The 23,717-nt window shown below is 36.7% G+C and overlaps 1 long non-coding RNA gene across 2 annotated transcripts in view; it reads right to left on the reverse strand.

The window, feature by feature from the left end:
• Positions 1–2,004: 2,004 nt before the first annotated feature.
• The window catches only part of LOC141556924 (uncharacterized), a 28,516-nt gene continuing 6,803 nt past the window's right edge, over positions 2,005–23,717 (reverse strand). The window contains exons 2-3 of one of the 2 annotated variants that reach the window (XR_012486662.1): positions 8,639–9,645; positions 2,005–5,742 (exon numbers count right to left, since the gene is read on the reverse strand). This is a non-coding gene — a long non-coding RNA (uncharacterized LOC141556924). The remainder of the gene's footprint in view (positions 5,743–8,638; positions 9,646–23,717) is intronic. The other variant, XR_012486663.1, reaches the window with a different exon arrangement.

A 23,717-nucleotide genomic window follows, 5' to 3' on the forward strand; every position in this document is an offset into this window, starting at 1 on the left:
GGATAGCCATGAAGGAAGCCAGGAAAACTAGGAGGTAGAAGTGAGAGAGCATGAAAGCTGGATCAAAGAGTATATGCATCCAAGTGTAAGAAGAATGAAAATGTAGGAAGAGGCTAGGTTATGGAAAACTTTAATGGTCAAAGATGGGAGTTTTATATTTGGTCCTGCAAGTAACAAGGAGACACTGAAGCTTGCTGAGTGAGTACTATGCTTTAGAATTTAGATTTTAGAAATTTAGAATTTGGAGTGATATAAAATATAAAGTTTTATGCTTAATAGTTATAATTATATAATGTAAACTTTAATTTGGCTCTTTTTGGGGCAAAAATTTTCATTGCATTTATTATTCTCATTTAGTGGTTTATGAATCCCATAGGGATTTATAAGGATGATCCCAAGGGGCTCATTTTTATAGCACAAAAGAATTTATGCAAAAAAATTCTTAGGGGCAACTAGGTTGCGCAGTGGATAGAGCACCAGCCCTGAAGTCAGGAGGATCCCAGTTCAAATGTGATCTCAGACACTTAACATGTCCTAGCTGTTTGGCCCTGGGCAAGTCATTTAACTCCAATTGCCTCAGGAAAAAAAATATTTAATGTGTACCTTAAATAATAAGTAATTTCCCAGTTATATTAATATTTATATATGTATGTGTATACATACACATATATATATTTCCCCTGACAATAATCACGTACGTGTTGATAGCATTATAGCTTTGTTTATACACTGATTTGATTTTGGTGTTTGAGCATCTCTTACATTAGACTCCAACCATTTCTAATGAAAGGCAATGTGCTCTTGCAGGTTCACTATCTTATCATGAAATTTTATTTTGACTTCCACTATGGTTCCATATTCAGGTACATTTGTGGTTTCCCATGGATGACTAGATGCATATGCATTCCCTCATTTGTGTTCTGTAAAATGTTCCAGAGCAGCTCTCTCATTCTCTTCTGTTACCTTGTAATGATCATGAGCTGTAAAACCTCATCAGCTATGTAATTATGTAAAGAAGATTTAGGAATGTTTATGTTCTTATAGCATAAATGTCCAGCTATTTGAAATCTATAACTGCTGGCATGCACATATGGAAACCATCACGGACCACCACAAACATTCTGCAGAAACAAACCTTATATTGGCTATTTTCCAATTTTAACTTATTCTCATTTATGTAACTATTCTTCCTTTTGGCAGAATTTCAGATGAACTGGTAGGTAGCCCTAGTCAGTCATTCAGAGGAGTTTCTGTGAGGGTGTTACCAGTGTATCAGTGGTAGAAGAGAAGATAGTCATATGTTAATAGATTCTTTTCCTCAAAAATTGGCTAATATGTAAATGTTCACAATGAAGCATTACATACAATTAGATACTAAGTATGTTTATCATTTTGTCAAAGACTTTTCACTGGACATTAGAAAAATAAATGCTTTATATCATAACTATTTATTTTGATCAGTTAGTTAGATAGATAACAATAAAAAGTAAATTTCCATGTCTGAGGAAGAAAGCTTATAAAATTCTCCCCCCATTTTTCACCACATATTTGTGTAAGCAAATATTTTCACTTTGCTTTTATTTTAAATTAAAATATAGAATTAACCTTCATGCAGTACCAGACTTAAGACTTTTGTTCTAATATTGGGCCAGTAATGCAAGTTTTTGTTCAAATAAAAAATACAACATTAAAATTAAATTTATATATTATTATTATTCTATTCTAAAACATTTTCAAAGTTGTAAATTTTTAATTATGTTTTTAAATTAACAAAATTAGTAAAATAAAAAATTAGTATGAAGTCTTTTAGATAATAGTAAGCCTAGGAAGTCTTGATGATTTGCTTCTTTTAATTCTTACATATTGTCTCACATAAAATATTCATAATTATTTTGTAATTGGTTTAATAAATTTTAGAGATTTCATAACTATAGGTAAAATAAAATTTAATACTTAATAGTTATAATTATATAATATAAACTTTAATTTGGATCTTTTGGGGGCAAAAATTTTCATTGCAGTTATTATAAGCACTTAACAAGTACATTTAAGAGAATATTATACATAGTATATTAAATTACCCTTGAGGTTCACAACACATTTTGGTGGTGGTGTTGAAACTGGTTCATAGAACAAAAGATGCTGAGAACCTCTGCTTTAGAAAAAGTATCTTGTAGCTAAATGGAAGATATACAGGAGTAGAAAGAGACATTTTTTCCAATAATATTTTATTTTTCCATATATATGCAAAGATAGTTTTCAACATTCATCTCTGCAAAACCTTGTGTTCCAAATTTTTCTTCCTCTCTCCCCTCTCTTCCCTCTCCAAGATGCAAGCACTCTAATATAGGTCAAACATGTATAATTCTTCTAAACATATTTCCATATTTGTCATGCTGCACAAGAAAAATCATATCAAAAAGGGAAAAAACAACAAGAAAAAAAGCAAGCAAACAACAAAAACAAAAGGTGAAAACACTATGCTTTGACCCACATTCAGTTTATATAGTTCTCTCTCTGTTTGTGGATGGTACTTTCTATCACAAGTCTATCAGAATTACCTTGAATTACCTCATTATTGAAAAGAGCCAAATCCATCACAATTGAGCCTCACACAGTCTTCTTATTACTATGTACAGTGTTCTCTTGATTCATCTTGCTTCATTCAGCATCAATTTCCAGACTCTTCTGAAATCAGCTTATTATTTCTTATGGAACAATAATATTCCATTATATTCAAATGCCATAACTTATTTAACTATTCCCCAACTGATGGACATCCACTCAATAACCAGTTCCTTGCCTCTATAAAAAGGGCTACTACAAATATTTTTGCAAATATGGGTCCTTTTCTAAAGGGAAACTTGAGGCAAGGTAGTAGTTGTGTGAGTAGGAAAAAACAGACATATGCAAGACATGTGGAGGAAAAAATGACATTTGTCAATAAATTGGATGTGTATAGTAAATGATCAGTCAAGAGTAATACTGAAGTTCAATATCTGAGCAACAGAAACAGGGAAGTTTAGAAGAAGGGGCAGCAGCAGGAGAATGGGAGAGATGATAAATTCTGTTCTGGACATATTAAGTTTGAGATATCCAGGTCAAGATATCCAAAAAGCAATTGGTGATGTGAGACGGAGGGCACAGGAGAGATTGTGTGTGTGTGTGTAAGAAAGCGAGAGAGAGACAGATAGACAGACAGAGACAGAAACAGAGAGAGAATGTCATATGCATATACATAATAATTGGAAGATAATAATGAATTCATTAAGTGAGATAATAAATAGAGAGGGAAAAGTGAAAAGAGTTCAGAACAGAGCTTTAAAAAACACCCCAGTTAGTAGAAGTGACATGAATGAAGAAGTGGCAGGAAGGAAGAAGGAAAATCATGACAGAATAATGTCATGAAAACCTAAGCAGGAGAAACTGAATCCTGGAGATGACCATCAATGTCAAATCCTACTAAGAGGTCAAGAAGGATGAAAAGTTATGGCTCCCAAAAGACCATTAAATTTGGCAACTAAGATCATTGATAACTTGGAAGAGGGAAATTTCAGTTTTCTGCACAAAGATGATAATTGGACCTGATAGGTGTTGATGGCGGACACTCGTGATGAAAGGCAGGACATGCTAGCTGGTTCTAATAAGGTCAAACATGTATAATTCTTCTAAACATCTCTGAAAACTGTGTGCTTCAGTTTCTTTCTCTGTAAAAAGAATTGAGAAGGAAATTGCAAGCCATTCTACTATCTTTGCCAAAAAAAACCCCAAAAAAACAAAAAAACCAAATGGGATTAAAAAGAGTCAGACACAACTGAACAACACCACCAATGGAATGGTGATCCAGCAAAGGATATTGAGAAGAAATGCTCAATTAGAGACTCAAAGCTAGAGCTAGAAATAAGCTTAAAGGTGATCTGGTCCAACCTCTTCACATTTAAAGATGAAGAAACTGAAGACCAGGAAGAATTTGGTCACACATTTAGCATCAGTGTCAGGTAGAAAATTCAAGGAAATGCTGTCAGAAAACAGGGAAGAGAGGAGAGAGAGTGCACATTCTGAAAAAATTAAATTTTCAACCCTTATCTTGCTATTGAAACATCATCATTCATCTTGGAAAGAGCAGTTTCAATTGAATGACAGGGTGAGAAGTCAAATTGCAAATGGTTAAGTAATGGGGAAGGTGAGGCAACAAATGTAGATGACAAGTGATGAAGAACAATAGTCAGTTGGTGTATAAGCAATAAGAAAGGAGAGGAAACAACTGTTTATTTATTAAATACCTTACCATGTGCCAAGCACTGTATAAAATACTTTACAAATGTAATCTCATATATCCCTCACAACAACTTTGAGAGATAGATGCTATAATTATGTTCATATATACAGATGAGGAAACCCAAACAAATAAGGGTTGAATAACTTGCCCAGACTTACAGCTACTAAATGTGCATTTGAACTCAGGTCGTCCTGACCCCAGGCTGTGCTCTGTCTACTGGGCTACATTAAGAGAATGACTTTGGCACAAGTTCTAGTTTTTTTTTATTATCATATATGTTCCTTTCACTTTCTGGGCCTCAGTTTTCCCATCATCTATAAAATTAAGGAATTAGACTAGACTCTCTAAGGTTCCTACAAGTTCTAATATTCTATATTCTAACACCTTTTCCTCCCTAATATTCTGAAGGGTTTTCAGCTCTAATATTTTGTATTCTATTCTAAGGTCTCTTCTGATGAGATAACATGGTGAGGTAACAGGGAACCAAATAATTGAGGTAAATACCTAATAGTAAAGTATATACCTCAATAGCATTAACTGAGGTCTAGTGGCAGGATTGGGGTACAGGGAGTCACATGGAGCTCCACTGCAACCCCTTAGGATTCGGCGCAAGGATACAAAGTTAAATCAGGTCTAATGGTGGCGAGAGTCCCCTGTAAATGAATTTACAGGCCCGAAAACCTAGATGGGTAAAAAGAGGTTTATTGCAAGGTTTGGAAGCAAGGTTAAAGGGATGTCAGTTGGCGGGCACTAGGCTGGTATGAACCAAGTGCAAAGATTCCATTTTTCACCTTCCTTTTATACATAACTAGAGTCATCAAAACACTATTTGCACAGAGATGTTATCCAAGAGGTTCTGGAGGTATTTGTAAATAAGACAGGAATTCTCTATTGTTATAAATAAGACAGGAATTCTCTTGTTGTTGTAAATGAGACAGGAATTCTCTGTTGTTATCTTCTTCTGTCTCTCCCCAAAAAGGAATTTCAGATCATTAGAATGGGGGCTGAAAACTCAAGCCAGCTGGGGGCTGGATACAGCCCAAATTGGCTCAGATACAGATCTTATAAAGCAAAGGTACAAAGAATCTTAAAGGGGGCTATGCCCGCATCATACCCCCCTCAAGCAGTTAAATCTTAAATTCTTTTAAGAAAAAGTTTTGGGGCAATGCCTCTTATTTGAGGCAGGGTTGGAAGATTTTTCTCCAAGGATCTTCAGAGTATCAGGGTCCCCTTGTCTTGTTCCCCCCTCAAGCAGTCACCTCCAGATGCATGTGGGAAAAGGGACGTTGAACTCCTCTTAACTGCTTCGAGCTGACAAGGGTCGTAGATATTTGGGGTTCATGCCAGGAGGTGAGGCGTGAGGTGTGGGGGATGGCAGCAGGGCATCTAGGGGGTGTCCCAGTCAGTTGTCCAGTCAAGGTTCTCCAGGCTGAAGGGCCAGACAAGATTCCAAGGTTTGAAGCCTAGAGAAAACAGATTTAGGGAGCAGATTAAAAGTGGGGTGTCATCCAGGGTAGAGATGGTGACACTTGGAAATGGGCAAATATATCAGATCCCCTCTGTGGGCTGCTGATAGAATGTCCATCTATTAAAGAGAAGTAGGAGAAAATGCTGAGAAATCCAAAGCTAATTTCCCCCACTGTCTTAGGATAACAATAATGATTACTGTTTTAACAACTCTCATCCGAAATCTTAAATAATTCAGACAAGGTTTAATAGTCATTCATCAACCATTCCTAAAGTCCTCCACAGCAGTCCAAAGTTCCCTAAAAGCAGAGTCTAGTCCATGGTCTCTTCTAAAACTGCTGCAGTCTGAGAAATGGTTGGAGTCTCTCATTCCATGGGATGGGTCTGCTGTGCTGATATCAAAGCTGATCTAGGTCCCAGAAGCAAGTCAATATCTGTAAAATGACTCAAAATCTAGAACAAAAACATAAATCTAACAAATAAAGGTTAGAACAGCCTGTGATATAAAGACTAGTCCACGGGACTGCTGCAAAAATGTGAAGAGGCCAAAACAGATTGGCCAGCAGCTTCCTATGTGAAAAAATGATTAAAAATCTTAAAACAAAACATTTGTGTTTTCTAACAGTAGCAGACAGATGACCAGGATAAATGCTTATTTGCCCAAGCATTTAGGATACAATGATTACATATAATAAAACTGAAAATAGCAAGGTATGACATAATTGAATTGCATTAACAATTCTATTAACCATTGCTCTGTTCATAAAAGTCAGTTACAGGAGGAAAAAAATGCAACATAACTATAACATGAGCAGTTAAAACTCAACTTCCAATCAATTGTCCCATTAACTACCAGAGGGTAGAGCTTTAAAACTCCCCAAAAGCATTAACTAATTAACTAATTAACTTTAAGCTCAAGAAAATTTTTTTCCACTAACAGATTCCATTAATCAGATTTCTGATAAATTCTAAACAAATATTTATCATAACCTTATATTGATAACAGGAATTTGTCTCAATAAGTTCACAACTTAAACAACTATCATATTCAAATAGATGTTTCATGAATGAGCATTTTGCTTTTAAAATACCCATTACATGGAAAAATATCCCAAATTGCCTATTGTCCTTAACAGAAACACTTTCAAAAGGACAAAGAAAAAAAACTATTATTTTTGAGGCTCTTTAAATAATCTCAGAATGACCCAATACAATCTTTAAACTTCTATTTTAAACTTATACAGAATGTCCAAATACCACATACAAGAATTCAAGAAGTTCTTAAAATAGCAATTAAACTTTTCACATTTATGACCATATTCCTCAAACAATAAAACCCATTTTGTAACAAGAAACAGCTATTCAATCAATTAACCTAAATTTGAGTCTTTCTCCTTAAATCACCTTTTGAAAAAAAACGGCAGGAAACATCTGGGGGGAAGGGGAGATAGGAAAGTATTCCATGTGCTCACCCTTCCATGTGCTCATCCTTCCCCCATTCAAAAACATTCCCTTAAAAACTTTCCTCTTTCCTCCTTGCAACATACCTTAAACAACCTTCTTGCAACATAGCTTAAACAACCTTCAACAACTTTCCTAGAGGTTCCACTGCTAGAATAGCAAAAGCAGTGGGGGTGGGGGGGTGAGTGAGTAAAATCTTTGCCTTTAAAGACAATAGATTTCCATTCCTCCCTCCCCCACCTCTTTTCCTTAATGCAAACTTGCATTCCTCTTTTCCTTAATGCAAACTTGCATTCCTCTTTTCTTTGTTCTTCAAAACTTTTAAGATTCACACTTTTTAGTGAAAAATTCCATAAAACTCACACATTTCCAGCAGGGGTGGATTAACAAATAAAATCAGTCCCAGAGTTTGAGAGAGAAAAGAAACTGCTTTTTTAAGAATGGACTTGCCAGAGAGTTGGGTGGAGAGGGGTAAGAATTCAGCTAATCTATTCAGAGTTCAAGTGTTGAAGCTTGAGGCACTTTTCTCAAACCCAATGTGTCTCTGCATCTTAAAGGAGACTCTCTAAGTGTGGAGGAGGGAAGCTCACCCACAATAGCCACAATCCCGAAAATGTTCCATTTCTATAGCTCAACCTGATCAGACGTCTCTGTCAGATTCTACAATCTGTACAGGAGAAATATTTGTCCAAAATAGGGATTCGTTTGTACTCGGCGTCCCAAAGTCAACGATCCTCAGAGCTCTAAGCTCCCACAATTCAAGGCCACTATGTCCCAAGTTTTTTGAATTGCACCCCGCCATAGAAAGGTGCTATGTTGGGCTTGCTTCAGTGAAAACCTCGTGAGAGGGCCACTGAATAGGGCAGGATAGCGAAAGGTGTTCTCTATTGCTCCTTGCCTAACTCTAGACAGCATATGTATTCTCTATAGGCCTTTTGGACTCCTAAGCTAACAGGGACCAGGTATAGAACAGAGAACAAATCTAGAGAGAGCTTGAGAAAAAGACAACAGAAAGACAGACTTCTTTCCTAAAGGTTTAATTTGCCTTCATTTGGAATTTTATTCCCCAGCTAACATTTCTTTTTTCCGGTCTGGATTAGAAAAAAATTGTTAACATGGGCATATAATGCCAATCCAAAAAATAGGAGAGTGAGAGAGATATAGCTGAGTTCCAGGAAATAGTTAGGCTATTTATCTCTCCAGGAGCAGGTGGCAAAATACCATTTTAAAAGTTAAATGAAAAGTTTGAAAAGATTGAGTCTTCATTCTCCCTACTGTACCCCAAGAAGGGGACAGGATGGGAGCATTTAAATGGCAAGTTGCTAAGCCATATGGGAGAGGTCTGGAAAAGGCCTTGAGTTCTGTACTCCCCACTCCATAAGGGAGGGGGAGGAAAGGCCAGAGCGAGGGTAGGGGAGAAAGCCATCTTACCCGGTGCATTGGGTCCCGAATAGCCAGGGCTTCTCTGTTTATTTCACGCTGGAACTTGAGGCAGCTCGTCCTTGTCCTCCAGATCTGGCTGGGAGGGCAAGAGCTGAAGGGGAGACCGCTTGCCCCTGTCCTGGGGGAAGCAGCATCCTGGGCAGAGACATGTCTCCATGCACACCCCAATTCAGTGACCATCTCCTCGTGGCTAGCCTGACCTTGCAGATGGGTTTGAGAGGGGCTCAAACACAAATTTCTCCCCAGAACAGATCAAGGGAGTGGCGGTCTGGGATTCCCAAGAGGGGTGGGGTCCTCAGAACTGCCATGTGGTTGGGGGGAGGGAGAAAAAGAGATGATTCCTCTGGAGGCAGAGGCCTGGCCTGAGGGCCAGCTTTCTGGGGAAAGAAAAAAAAAGGATTAGGAATGCCTTGAGATGCAAAAGAAGGTCTTTTGTCTCTGCAGCCTTCTCCAAACCCAGCATCTGCAAAGGAAGAGTTTTAAAGTCAGAGGTGTGTCTAGATAGTGGATAGGTAAAAGCTTTTAGTTTTTCAAATTCTTGCAGCCTCTCTCTTTATCTCAAGAGACAAGAGAGCGAGACAAAAGGAGACCCTTTCTTGTAAAGAATTGTGCCCAAGTGTAGAGCTCTAATGACGATCCAGGCCTGAAGGGGCTTGGATGTCCACTGCAAAATAGGAAAAGAAAAAAATCTTTTAACCTTTTCCAGAGTTCCGTTTGGTACCCAAATTATGTCTAGTTTTCAAGGACTTTTGTCAGGGAACCAAAATGATGAGGTAACATGATGAGGTAACAGGAAACCAAATAATTGAGGTAAATACCTAATAGTAAAGTATATACCTCAATAGCATTAACTGAGGTCTAGTGGCAGGATTGGGGTACAGGGAGTCACATGGAGCTCCGCTGCAACCCCTTAGGATTCGGCGCAAGGATACAAAGTTAAATCAGGTCTAATGGCGGCGAGAGTCCCCTGTAAATGAATTTACAGGCCCGAAAACCTAGATGGGTAAAAAGAGGTTTATTGCAAGGTTTGGAAGCAAGGTTAAAGGGATGTCAGTTGGCGGGCACTAGGCTGGTATGAACCAAGTGCAAAGATTCCATTTTTCACCTTCCTTTTATACATAACTAGAGTCATCAAAACACTGTTTGCACAGAGATGTTATCCAAGAGGTTCTGGAGGTATTTGTAAATAAGACAGGAATTATCTGTTGTTATCTCCTGTCTCTCCCCAAAAAGGAATTTCAGATCATTAGAATGGGGGCTGAAAACTCAAGCCAGTTGGGGGCTGGATACAGCCCAAACTGGCTCAGATATAGATCTTGTAAATCAAAGATACAAGGAATCTTAAAGGGGGCTACACCCGCATCACCTTCTAGTTAGTCTGGTAATTGTATCTGCCTTTCGGCTAGCTTCCTTAGCTCTGACTGCTTGCCAATCCCTTCAAACTTGGCTCCTAAGCTAGAAAGCCCAGACTGTAGAAGCTAGGGAAGGAGAGCGGAATATTAATAAGTCCAGCTGGAGGAGTTGCTCCTTAAGCACCTTTCTTTCTCTGCCTACAATTAGCTCCTAGGATGGAGACAAAGGGGCCAGGATTTACTCTAGGATTCACTAAGGAGAGTGGGCAGATGGGCTGAGGGTCAGAAGAAAGCTCTCTCCTCCCCCCACTCCCATCTCATCTCTCATCAGCCTATAGCATTTCTCTTATCAAGGTTTTTATATTATCTTTTCCTTTGGAGTAAAACACTAAGAATTCTTGTTATAATGAGTGTTCCTTGAACATAAAGATAAAGGCCAGACCTGTGATTTCATTAATATAAAGGACATCCATTGTATAAATAGCCTTTTTCCAATGAGGTCAGCACCTTTTCTGCAACTTCTAATCATAAAGAATGACTTAGATCACTAAGAAGTTAACTGACTTGCCCAGGTTATGTGGATTAGTCATGTCAGAGATAAGACTTGAATTTGAGTCTTTCTGGATATGAGACCCCCTCATTAGCCATTATTATAAGAGGTGGAAAGTTCTTTAGATAATAAGATGTCACTTTAGAAGTCAAAGAATCTCAGCAACTATCTACATCAACTCACACTTGACACATAGTAGTTCAGGCTTTTCTTGAAAACACTGAATGAAAAGAGGCTTACTATTTCTAAGACACTTCATTTCACTTTTGTAAAACTCTAATTAATTGGTAGCTTTTTCCCCTAAAATCAAGCTCAAATGTGCATCTTAGCAACTTTTAACAACTGCTTTGGTTCTACTGTTGAGATTCAATAGAATAAATTAAATTTGTCTTCCAATGAGAGATTCTCAACTGTAAAATAGAATTTTATAATAGCACCTACCTCCCAGAGTTATTTAAAGATTAAAGGAGATAATATTGTAATGTGATTAGCATAGTCCTACTGATGGGGATGAACTCTGAAACCATGTCCCCTTTAATCTGTAAAATAATCACTCTGAAACTGTGTCCCCTTTGATCTGTACAAGAAGGAAGATTCGGAGTCTCAGACTCTAGAGAGTCTGGGAGGGGTCACACTTTCCAGATGGGCCTTTTCTAAGATAAGAAGCTCATTCAATTGGGGATCTTGATCAGATCACCTCCCATTGATATTTTGGGGTAGCCAGATCCCCATTCAGGAAATTCAAAATTCTGGAAAAAAGCCCTTCAAAGTGATTTCATTCAATTGGGAGATCTTAATGTGATAATCAGTTCAAACTACCCCTAGCCCCCAAGAATTTGCTCATAAAATAGGTTTCTGTTAACACATTCTTTGCAAATTTCCTCATTGAGGGATTTGTCCACTAAGAGAGAGCTTCTTAGTGAAAAATAAAATTTCCTTTTTGCCACTGATTTTGGGATTCTAGAATTCTGTCTCCAAGCAGAGGGGATCTCTCCCCCTTCCCACACCGCATCATTAGCACATAGTAGGCACTTTATATTGCTTGTTTCCTTCCCTCTTTCCTTTTTAAAAAACACTTTCATTTCCTCCTCTTCCTCCCACACAGTCTTCTCTTCTCCAACTAAGCATCTATAGTACCTTCAAACTTCATATAATCAATCAATTAATAAATATTTACCAAGCACTTACTATTTTCCAGGCACTGTGCTAAGCACTGGTGAAACAAAAAGAAGCAAAAGACAGGCCCTGACTTCAAGGAGTGTACAATCTAATATAATATAATTCATCCCTCCTGGTTTCTTGACTGTGGATATTGTCCAAACTTATTTTTGTCCTTCTTAAACTGACACACTCAGAAGTGAACACAATGCACCAAATATGGCCTAAACAAGGTAGAATACAAAGGAATTATTGCATGTTTTTATTTCTGGAAATGTGCCATATTCTTACTGTATTCATTAGCACTACTGACTCCTCTTGAGGGCATCCCACTAACACCCCCAGATCTTTTTCAGGAAAGCCTGCTGTCTAACCATTTCTCCTCTATTTTTTAGTTGTGAAGTTGATTTTTTTAACCCAAATTAAAACTTTATGATAAAATTTTCATCTTATTAAATTTAATCCAATTATCCAACTTATCTAGGTCTTTTTGGATCTTGACTATCAGCATTAGTTATACTTCCCAATTTTGTATCATCTTCATGTGTTCTTGTTCCCCATAGGAGTCAGTGATAAAAAAGTTTAGAAGCTCAGGTGCCAAATACAGAGCTTTGATGACTTCACTAAAGACCTCTTACCAAGTTGAAACTAAACTAATAATGATTATTCTTTGAGTCTGGCCATTCAACCAATTCAGAATACAATATAGACCAATATGTAGTCCATGGCTATCTATCTTTCCTTCAATAATAGTATGGAATATATCAAATCCTTCACTAACATCTCATGGTTTTTTGTTTTTTGTTTTTTGTTTTTTTTCACCAGACCAGCTTAGAATCAAGTTCAACAAGCTTTTCTTCCCTACTGATTGTGCCAAACAAAATTCCTTAGCAAGGTTTTCACTAGATAGTAGGTCAAGACAGTGGGAAACTTGTTCATTCAACCATGCATATCACTAATTAGATGATAAGGCATTAGACAGACTACCTTAAGAGTCATAGTTATTCCTGACATTTATTCATGTTCCATTGAATTTCTTCACTTTGTACTAGGCAGAAATCATATTGTGTCAGCACCTATGGTGGGCTTTTGTATGAGAAAATTTATCAAATGATTCACTAAAAATCAGGTAAATTATACCCATAACATTCCCCTAATTTAGTAGCTTAGTAACTCTGACCAAAAAAAAAAAAAAAAAAAAAAAAAAAAAGGACCTATTTTTGAATAAATCATTTTGGCTTTTTATAACCACTAATTCCTTTTTTCTTTAGTGATCTTTTATAATTTTCCCAGGAGTCAAAGATAAAATTCACTAGCTTCCTTTAGTTTCTAGTTCCAATCTCTTGAATATTAACTCCTTTACAACCATTTTTTGTTCTCTCAGTGTAAAAAAGGCTAATTTATCTGAACCATCCAGAATAACGACTTGCCAACTGGGGTGGGCCATTTAGATTGTATGAAAGGTTTTCTACTCACAGCTCAAATCTGCCTCAACTTCTGAATATATTCAATCCTACTGTGAGAAACTGGACAATTATAATTCATATTTTATTTCTCCTAATTTTTGTAACTGCTAGAAGGGTAGGGGGAGCTAAAATGAACTGAGACTATCTGACATAAGAACCAGATGTCAGTTAGGGAGGGAGCCAATGTTAATCTAATATGTAATATTACTTCAGCTTGATTTTCTTATTTTTAGATTAAAAATGAATAGAAATATGTTCTACTCTTTTTCTGGAACCTTTATTGATTGTTTTTTTGTAGCATACCCCACTTTAAGTGCAGACTCTTAATCTAGTACAAATCCCCTTCCTCCATTTTATAGATATGGAAACTGAATCCTAGAGAGGGCGATTTTCCTCAGATCACACAAATAGTAAGTGGCAAAGATGAGTTTCTAATTCAGGTTCTTTGTTACAAACCCACTGCTTTTTCTGCCATATCACACACTTCATCTGTATAATGAATGGTTCAGACTGATCTCTCTCTCTTCCAGAAATAGCAATCTATAGTTCCTGCCCATTTTGTAATTTTGTCAGTGTGCTTGTGGGAAAGTTTTCATTGTTTTTGTTTGTTTGCTTATTGTGGGGGAGAGGGCACTTGTAGAAAGAATGTTCTGAAAATCAAAGCATATAGGCAATTGTGTACTAAAGTATTCTAATCCATATTTCTATTCTTAAAAATCTATTAAAATTCATTATCTCTTCGAAATAAACTGATCAGGAGCTCCCATTTTCCACTATATCTCTTTGAACTAATTGGAATTAATTATATGAAATCATAGCGACATTTATTTAAAACAATGCAAGAGAAGTGAAAAATAAAATAAAATAAGCATCAGCTCACAAAGTTATCCAAAAAAATCCCATCTTCCAGTGTTCAGTTCTGCAAGGACAAGAGTCCAGTGATCATAACCCTCCATGTTCTCATAATAGAAAAGTAGTAAAGGATTATGGCTCGCCCATCAGATGATTGCTGATTAATTGCCTGGACATTCTACTTGCTCCACCGCACACAGGGAATATCTACCACTGCTATCTCTGGCAAGAAACCAGTCCCAGCTCCTCATAATTTTTATTTCCACTTTCTGCCGTGTTCTGGCATTGTTTGGGGTTTCTGTTTGTATTTTTATAGTACACCTCTCATCCACTTGCCATTTTTTGACAATTCCTCTCCAGGAATTCTAAACTCTCTTGAGCATGCTTGTCATCCAGCATCCACTGCTTAATCATTGTGGTGACCACAATAATTACCTTTCAACATCCTTCACCTTGTTATAAAAGTTTGGTCCCTGCAAATCACAACTAATGCATTGTGTACATAAAAAACATTTTCAATTAACTCATAACATTGTTAAATAAAGTTCAGAATTTACGAGCTCAATTGAGTTTTCGTTCTTAGTTTACAAAGTAGCTAGAATTATAGGTATATAGAGGCAGGAAGCCATTCCACATCTCAAAAGACAAGAGAGTCAAGAGTATGTGGCACCTTCTAAGGAATACGCCTCTTAGAACAAATGTTTCCTGTCATTAGCACTGGCATTAACAAGGCTAGTTCATGGCTGGCAGTCCACCATGAGCAACTCAGAGGCAGGACAGCTTTGCTTAGCTAAATCAACTTCCAATTTCCTCAGTGGATATCCTTGTTGAACATCCTTCCCCTACTATGTATAAGCAAATCTTTTTTTTTCCCCTCAATTGTTGAAAAATCTTTGTTTCTCATTTAGTTCCAGTATCAAAACCACCAAGGATTGACCTTAATCAGAATTAGCCCAAAACACATTGAGCAACAAACCCAAAACACATATTGCATTGAATAGGAACTATGTGATGATTCTAGGAAGAGAGAAATGACTTCCACATCCTCCAGCCAGTACTTTCGTTGCCATTTTTACATATGCATATTATAGATAGACCAAGTCTAGGTCTATCATACTATGAAATGTGCTTTAGGTTTCTATGGGCATGTTGCAGGCTACAATTTTTACCTTGCCATCTTTGTATAAAACATTTACTAATTGCGTCCATTGGCTGATTGTTAATGGGAAATACACTAGTGTGGGCTTATTAATTAATCCCAGATAGCCCCAAAGGGATGCCCCTAGAACTATGAGAATTATAATATGGGAACTCAACCTAAGAGTTTGAGTACAAGTTGGTGTAAGCCTAGAAGAGACTAATCTAAAATCTATCTCACTATAAACTTCTGCCTAGTGGTCCTCTTTATACCCACTGGGACTAAATGGAATAAATCAAATCACTTTCTGCAATGATAACCCTCCAGACATTCAGAGACATATCTCTCTCTCTCTCTCTCTCTCTCTCTCTCTCTCTCTCTCTCTCTCTCTCTCTCTCTCTCTCTCTCTCTCTCTCTCACACACACACACACACACACACATGCATTCATGGACATACACTTTATTTTCTCTAGTTCATCTATAATTTTTTGTTACCAATCCTGCTATTGACACAGTTTCTGGTTACTTCTCCTCCTGGTTACCCAGCTCCAAACCAGATTGTCAGTTTCCTCCTCAAATTTTGCCTTCAGAAGGGGCAACTAGGTGGCTCAGTGGATAGAGCACCAGCTTTGAATTCAGGAGGACCTGAGTTCAAATCTGATCTCAGACACTTAACACTTCCTAGCTGTGTGACCCTGGGCAAGTCACTTAACCCCAGCCTCAGGGGGAAAAAAAAATTTGCCTTCAGAGATGAACAGAATTCTACTCTTGTTATCTGATAATAGTGACATACTCCTAGAGTGATGTCTTGTTAACAGTATTTATTTCTAAAGCTAGAAATTGAGGGAAGAGTATAAGAGGAAGGTATGATCATAGTAACTGGATGGAGAGAGAGAAGATGGCCTGGGAGGAATGTACTAGGTAGAAACAGTGATCCATGTGACATATTCATCAACAGGACTTTCTAAGCCTTAAGACAGGAGTTTCTGAGCTACAAGTCCTGCCAAGCCTAGGTCTGTAGGAGGTTTAAGAGTTTAGAGAATTCAACAGCAGGCACTATAGATTGTAAGTGCTATGAGAAAATGGGGGGACAGATCTCTTATTACTTTGGGTCTGGTGTAATAGTCTGCATAGGGTCTGAGAAGGAATCAGAGAGGAGGTAATATAATCTGAGGAGCATATTAGGAAAGTACTAAATCAATGAATGATAGATTGGAAAGATTTAAAATCTGAAACAACAGGACCAGTAAAGAGGGTATAGTAATAGTACAGTGAGAAATAATTAAAACCTAAAGTAGGATAGTTTTAGGGAAGACAAATCAGGAATATTATTAAGGTGAAAATAGAATTTGGCAACTGATTTGATATGGGGATGTGGTAAGAGGGAGAAGAATTGGGGAGCATGAAGAATCAAGCGTGACTCCAGAGTTACAAGTCTGAGTGACAAAGACTATAATGGTGAGACTAATAGAAATGTAAATGATAGGGTAAGATAAAGAATTCAATTTTGGCTATATTAAGATTAAAGTCTCAGTAGGACTTTTAGGGTGGAGATATCCAGCAGGCAGATAGAAATGTGGTATGGAGCTGACTAAAAGGATCTGAACTAAAGAGATAAATTTGGGACATCATCGACATAGAGGTAATAGTTGAAACTGTAGGGACAGATTATATTAGTAAATGAGAGAGTGAGGAAACCATTCAGTCATTTAACTCAACTCCTTTTCTTTAAGTCAACATTCAAAAAATATGTTGCATGCTTAACTCTTGGGGACATACAAAAGTATGTAAAAATGATCCATGATCTTTTATAATGCTTACCATTGAACAAAAAAATAAGAGGATGACACAGAGGTAGTTCAGTATGATGGAAAGAGGCCTCAATTTGGAGTCAAAAGTCTGTATTTTGGAACCTAGATATGAATCCAGAAATCTGCTATATGAACTTGAACATTTTATATAACTTCTCTAGGCCTCAAATTTTTATCTGTAAAATGAGAGCATTGAACTATATGATCTCTAACATCCTTTTCCAGTGATTAAATTATAAAAGATAAATAGATTAGAAACTAGAATACAAGTTTAGAAGAATCTGAGATGTAATTAAATGAAAGAGAGATCATATCTGTGTGGGAAGATCAGGGAAAGATTCATGGAAGAGGTAACATTTGAGCTAGACCTTGAAAGGGAAGAATATCATGTGGCTTGGGAAAGTGGATCATCAAACACTAATAATACCCCTTGGCTATAAATGAATGGTTCACTACCCAGAATGTGCTGCAGAAAGAGCTATAGACTGCTTTCTTAGACTAACGCCACTTCTCCAGAGGAAACTATAGAATCAATTTGTACCATCATAAATTTGGAGGAAAAGTCGGGTGGTTTATTGTTCAGTCATTTTTTAGTCATGTCTGACTCTCTGTGACACATTTTAGATTTTCTTAGCAAAATACTGGAGAGGTTTGCCTTTGTCCTTCATCAGCTCATTTTACAGATGAGGAAAACAGGGTTAAGAGATTTGTCCAGGGTCATATAGGCAGTACATTCCTGAAGACTCATTTGAACATGTCTTCCTGACTCCAGACCCAGCACTGTATTCACTGAGCAACCTAGCTGTCTTCAAATGGTTTAACACCCCTCATTTTTACAGATAAGGAAGCTGAGGTCCAAGTTTACCTAGGTTTTAAGTGGCAGAGCCTAGATTCATAGTGCCAAATAACAGATGATGTCTCTAAGAAGGAGGAACATATAGATTTGTCTGACACTTTCACCTCTTTTCCTTACTCCTCCCCAATAACAAGGACCTCCCAGGGCCCCACCTAACAGACTCCAGATGCCAGAGCTGTGACAACCTTGAGAGAGAAAAATCATTCAACCCATCAACCAAGTCTTCACTTGGGGAAGTATTTCTAACATCTGTTCAGAATTTGATTCTATATCAATTTCCATTTTATAGCTCTTTTTTCCCTTCTCAGCAGTGGGGTTGAGCCCAAAAAGTCAGGCTGATTCTGACTAGCAGATTTTAAAAATTATTTGCTAGGCTGAAATTTCCTGGTGGCCCAACACTGATAGTAACACAAAGCTTTCTCAGTTTCTCATCCTTTGTCAAATGTTTACTGAGTATTTCCTTCCTACTCAGACCTGTGTTGAGAGCTAGGGGAAATGATGGGATGTACAAGACAATGGAAATAATACTTTATGAATCTAGAGACCTGAGTCAGTTCTGCCATTAACTCTCCATGCAAAACTCTTCCTGTTTCCAGGCTTCCATTTCATTTTCTGTAAAATGGGGCCCTCCATTCTTGGAGTAGATGACATTTATGACAAGTAGTACAGTGAATAGAGCATGAAACTCAGAGTCAGAAAGTTCAAACATGATTTCTGACACTGACTCTGAGAAAGGTAAATTTCTCCTATTTGCCTCAGTGTCTTCAACTGTAAAAATGGTGAAAGTAATAGTACATACTTTGTATGTACTATTGTCATGAAGATCAAATGAGATATCTTTTAAATTTTTTTATTTGTTTAAATACTTAATAGTATTTTAGCTTTTTCCAATTTTTTCCAAAGATAGTTTTCTACATTCATGTTTGTAAGATTTTGAGCTCCAAATTTTTCTCACTTTTCCCTTCCTTCTCACTTCCCCAAGACTATAAGAAATCAGATATAAGCTATACATGTACAATCATGTTAAACATATTCCCATATTAGTGGTGCTATGAATGAAGACTCAGAACAAAAGGGGAAAACCCTGAGAAAGGAAAAAGAAAAAACAAAGGGAAAATAATATGCTTTGATTTGCATTCAGATACCACAGTTCTTTCTCTGTATGCTGTCAGCATTTTCCATCAAGAGTCCTTTAGGCCCGCTAGATGGCACAGTGGATAGAGCACAAGCCCTGAAGTTAGGAGGACCTGAGTTTAAATCTGGTCTCAGACATTTAACACTTTCTAGCTGTGTGACCTTGGGCAAGTTACTTAACCCCAATTGCCTCAGCAAAAACAAAACAAAAAAAGAGTCCTGTGGAATTGTCTTTTATCATTGCATTGCTGAGAAGAGCTAACTATCATAATTAATCATCATACATGTTGCTGTTACTGTGCACAGTGATCCCTTGGTTCTTCTCACTTTATTCATAATTTCATATAAGTCCTTCCAGGTCTTTCTGAAACCTGCCTTTTCATCATATCTTATAGAACAATAAAATTCCATTACATGTATATACTGCATTTTTCATTCATTCAATGGGCATTTCCTCAATTTCCAGTTTTTGTCACTATTAAAAGAGCTGCTATAAATATTTTTGTACATGTGAGTTCTTTCCCCTTTTATATGAGCAAATGATCATAGTAGGTGTTTAATAAATGTTTCCTTCCTCCCTAAGGTTCCTTTCACATTATATGATTTCTAGCTACTATATGCTAATGTTATAAAGTATCAAAGATTTTACAATCTAGTTGTAAAGACAAAATAAGTCATTTAACCATCAACCATCTCAGTTTATACATCTATAAAATGAAGGATCTAAATAGTCAGTAGAACTCAGTTCTAAAATTGTGATTCTATTTATTTTTAAAAACATCTTTGAGATATCTACTACATGAATAGCCCTATACTATGTAATGTATCATTGTAAAGATATATCTACCTTCAAAAAGTTTATAATGAAGTAGAGATGATAAGATAGAATAACAATAACTAACATAAGATAGAATAATAATAACACATTTATATAGCACTTTAAAATTTAGGGAAAATGTTCTTTGCAACAACTATGTAAACTAACTACTGCAAGCATTATCATACCTATCTCATAAGAACAAATGAGGAAATAAAAATTCAGAGAGATTTGGTGACATCCCCTGAGTAGCACAAGTGAACCTCTTTTAGGTTCAAGTCCAGGGCTCTTTCTGCTGCATCATGCTTCATCTCTAGAGGCAAAATATGCCCAGTGTCCTAAGTCACAGAAATAAAATGATGTGAGGAGAAGAGGTCACATTTAGCTGAAGAAATCAAGGAAGAAGATTACATGGAAGAAAAGGCATTTGAGACTTTCCATCTAGCAATTGTCCCTGCTCTGTCTTTTATTTCATCACTTAATTTGTTTTAAAAGTTTACACCCAATCCCTCTATTTCCTTGTTATCCCCATTCTTCTCCTTGACATCTTATAATTAGATTTTTGTTCTCACTATACTACCAAAAGTACTCTCTAAAATCACCAATTACTCTAAAACCAAAGGCCTTTTTAAAAGCCCTCATTCTCTTTGAATTAATTCTCTGTATCATATGACCCTGCTTTACTACTCTATGCTCCCACTCCCTCAGATTCAAACATAATATACTTTACAATTTTTCCTTCTACCCCACTAACTGCTCCTTCACTGGTTTCTTATTACCTTATTATCTCTTCCTTAATGTAAAAGTCAGCCCCTGGCTTTTTTCCTTATGTCTTTATACCTATGCAATGTCACTCACCCCTCCTCTATACAAGTAGCTCCCAAATGTATATCTTCAACCCTAACCTCTCTTCAAGCTCCAGGCCCACATTTCCAATTGTCTAAAGCCCATCTCTACCTGCCTGTCCTATTTTCACCTAAAACATGTATAAGACTGATTAAGTCTTGCTTTTGGCCATAGCTATTGTCAATAGCTCTAATAGGAGCTATCAGCCTCTTTACTCCTTTGAGGTTACCTCTAAAGCACTTGTAAGAGTATAGTATTTCAAATTTCTGAGCAAGTATTTCTTAAATTGGCCCTTATTATTGGAGAGATGACAGTTGACAAGAGAAAGGAGCAAAAGGATCCTATAATGTAAGGAAGAATATGAAGCTTAAGGAAATCATGTTACCTGGGTAGTTTTCCCTATGCATTTTTATTTACCTGTATTTTGTTCCTTTGGGAAGAACTTTGTGAAGTGAGTTATGCTTTATGAGATTTTTAAGAATACTATGCACTAAGGGATTGGGCAGTGTTAGCAATGAATGTTTTGGAAAATACATTCTGAATTATTCTCTGTTCTCTTGGGATACTTGTAGCAAAGATCAAGGGATCCCAACACTCCTCTTTAAAATAAGTATTTTTCCCCCCTCTAGTGTATCTATTCACTGAGTTCTCCATACTCATGAACTTTAATTTAGAATTTTTTTATTAATTTTATAATTATAACATTTTTTGACAATACATATGCATAGGTAATTTTTTACAACATTATCCCTTGTACTCCCTCTGTTCCAAATTTTTCCCCTCCCCTAGATGGCAGGCATAATTTAGAATTTTGATTTAAATTTGACTTCCTCCTCAGCTTTCATTTTTAATCAGTCTCCAAAATCTACTTGCTTTACTTCCAAAATATTGCTTACATTTTCCCCTGTTCTCTATGCTCCTATTCTAGTATAGGACATTAGAACTATTTATCTGGTCTATTTCAATAGCCTCCTAATTAAACAGATATTTATTAATTACCTGCTTTGTACACAGCATTGAAATAGGCACTGAAAACAAAACACTCTCTGCCCTTGAGGAGCTTACATTCTGTTAGAGGGAATACCGCATAGACTTTAATAGGTATAGGGTAGTCAGGGGAATCAAGACACTTTCTGATCAAGTGATCCTCTTTTTCCTACCTCAGCCCAGTTTATATTAACAGAAAGTAAATATAAAAATAAAGATAACAGAGATATAAGGTACTAATATGTGCCTACAATTGTAATCACTTGGGGAGTGTGAAAATGTTTCTCTAACAGAATTGGAAAGGGAATTTGATATTAGTTGAGTTGAGACTGTCTATGCTCATGATGACTATTAAAAGTTGTCATTCTATCAGCTTTTATGGCCAATTGTTGGTCTCATCTAACCTAGCTCCCAGAAAGAAACATAGAGCGTACATGGACCTGCAAAAGAGGAGGTTGACAGAAGCTAACAGAGTGGACAGAGCCTCTATAAACAATGGACCCTGGGGCTCTAAGGACCAAATAAATATTCATGAGAGATTTGGGGATGGATGTAGGGTTGTTTAAATCTCTCCCTTCATTTACTTCAGATTTTAAAGCAGTGATTATGCATTTCCTCTTCTCTTGGTCTTGAGAATGTGAAGTTGTTTTTTTTTTTTCTTATGTAGGGAATTGAGAGAGAGAGACAGAGAGAGAAGGATGGAGGGAGGGAAAGAGAGAATATTATGGATGCATTTGTTATAAAATCTCAAAATAGTGGGAAAAATATCTATGCAAAGAAATCCATCAAAAAATTGAGTAGTAGAAGAGTAAATAAAAGTAAGTGAGCAACTAGATTTACTATCCACTGCACCACTGCTCAATGGTTCAAGAAGTTTGAGGAGGGAGAAAACACTAACACTTGGGGAATAATAAGACATCCTGCCTCCAATTTCTTCCTTCCACCTCTACTCCATTCTTCATAATGCCACCAGACTGATTTTACTCATGATCTGGTCACTTCTGCTAAAGAATCTTGAGTGATATATAATCATAATGATGATGAGATGGAAAAACCCACCCTCCTCCCTTTCTTGGCACTGAGAGAGGTGGGTGGAATTGGGGAGGAAGGAAGGAATGTGGGCGTGGAATGTGCTGTCAGACAAAATGATAATGTTTATTGGTTTTACTGATCTGTTTTTTCATCTTTTTAAACATTTTGCTACAAGAAAAGGCTCCCTTGATAATGGGGAGAGGAAACATTTAAAGGAAGCAATGTGATGTAAAAGCAAAAGAAATAAATAAAAATTTAAAATAAAATAATATTAAAACATACTTTAAACTTTTAACAAATGAAAGAAAAACACCTGACTGTTTTGAAAAATAAATTTTTTTTGACTTAGCTATTCTCAGAAAACAATATTCTAGACAGTTCTGAAAGATTTAGGATGAAAAATGTCCACTTCCAGAGAAAGAACTGATCAAGTCTTAATCTAAAACAATGCATACTTTTTCTTTACTCTCTTAATTTTCCTTTTTTTAATCCGTATTTTCTTTCATAACGTGACTAACATGGAAACATGTTTTATATGACTAAAGATGTATAACATATCAAATCACTTGCCTTCTCAATGATGGGGAGGGAAGGGAGTAAAGGAGATAATTCGGAACTCAAAAACTTTTTTAAATGAATGTTTAAAACTATTTTATATGTAATTGGGGGAATAAGTAAATTTTAATTTAGATTGCAAAAGAAAAAGAAAATTTTCAGTGGTTCCATATTGTCTATTGAGTAAAAAATTCAAACTCACTCGCTTGGCATTCAAGGTCTACAACATTGCATGTTGTGGTTATTCCTTTGGTGCCTCCAGGATGGAGAAGACTTCTTTCCTCTTCTATTATAAGGAATCCTCCTAGTGAGTGTCAGCCATATCCTTCATGTAACTTTTTGCTGAGAACATGAGAAAGTGCTTGCATTTATCTGATGGAATGCCAGCAAGTATAGGGAGGGAAAGTCACCCTCCCCTCCCCCCCCCCCCCCCCCCCCCCCGTGCATTGATTAATAAGTTTCCTTTACTGCTGACCCATGTTTGCCTTGGAAACCTGGCCAGTCCCCTGTGT

This window comes from Sminthopsis crassicaudata, chromosome 2, assembly GCF_048593235.1.
Source record: "Sminthopsis crassicaudata isolate SCR6 chromosome 2, ASM4859323v1, whole genome shotgun sequence".
NCBI lineage: Eukaryota > Metazoa > Chordata > Mammalia > Dasyuromorphia > Dasyuridae > Sminthopsis > Sminthopsis crassicaudata.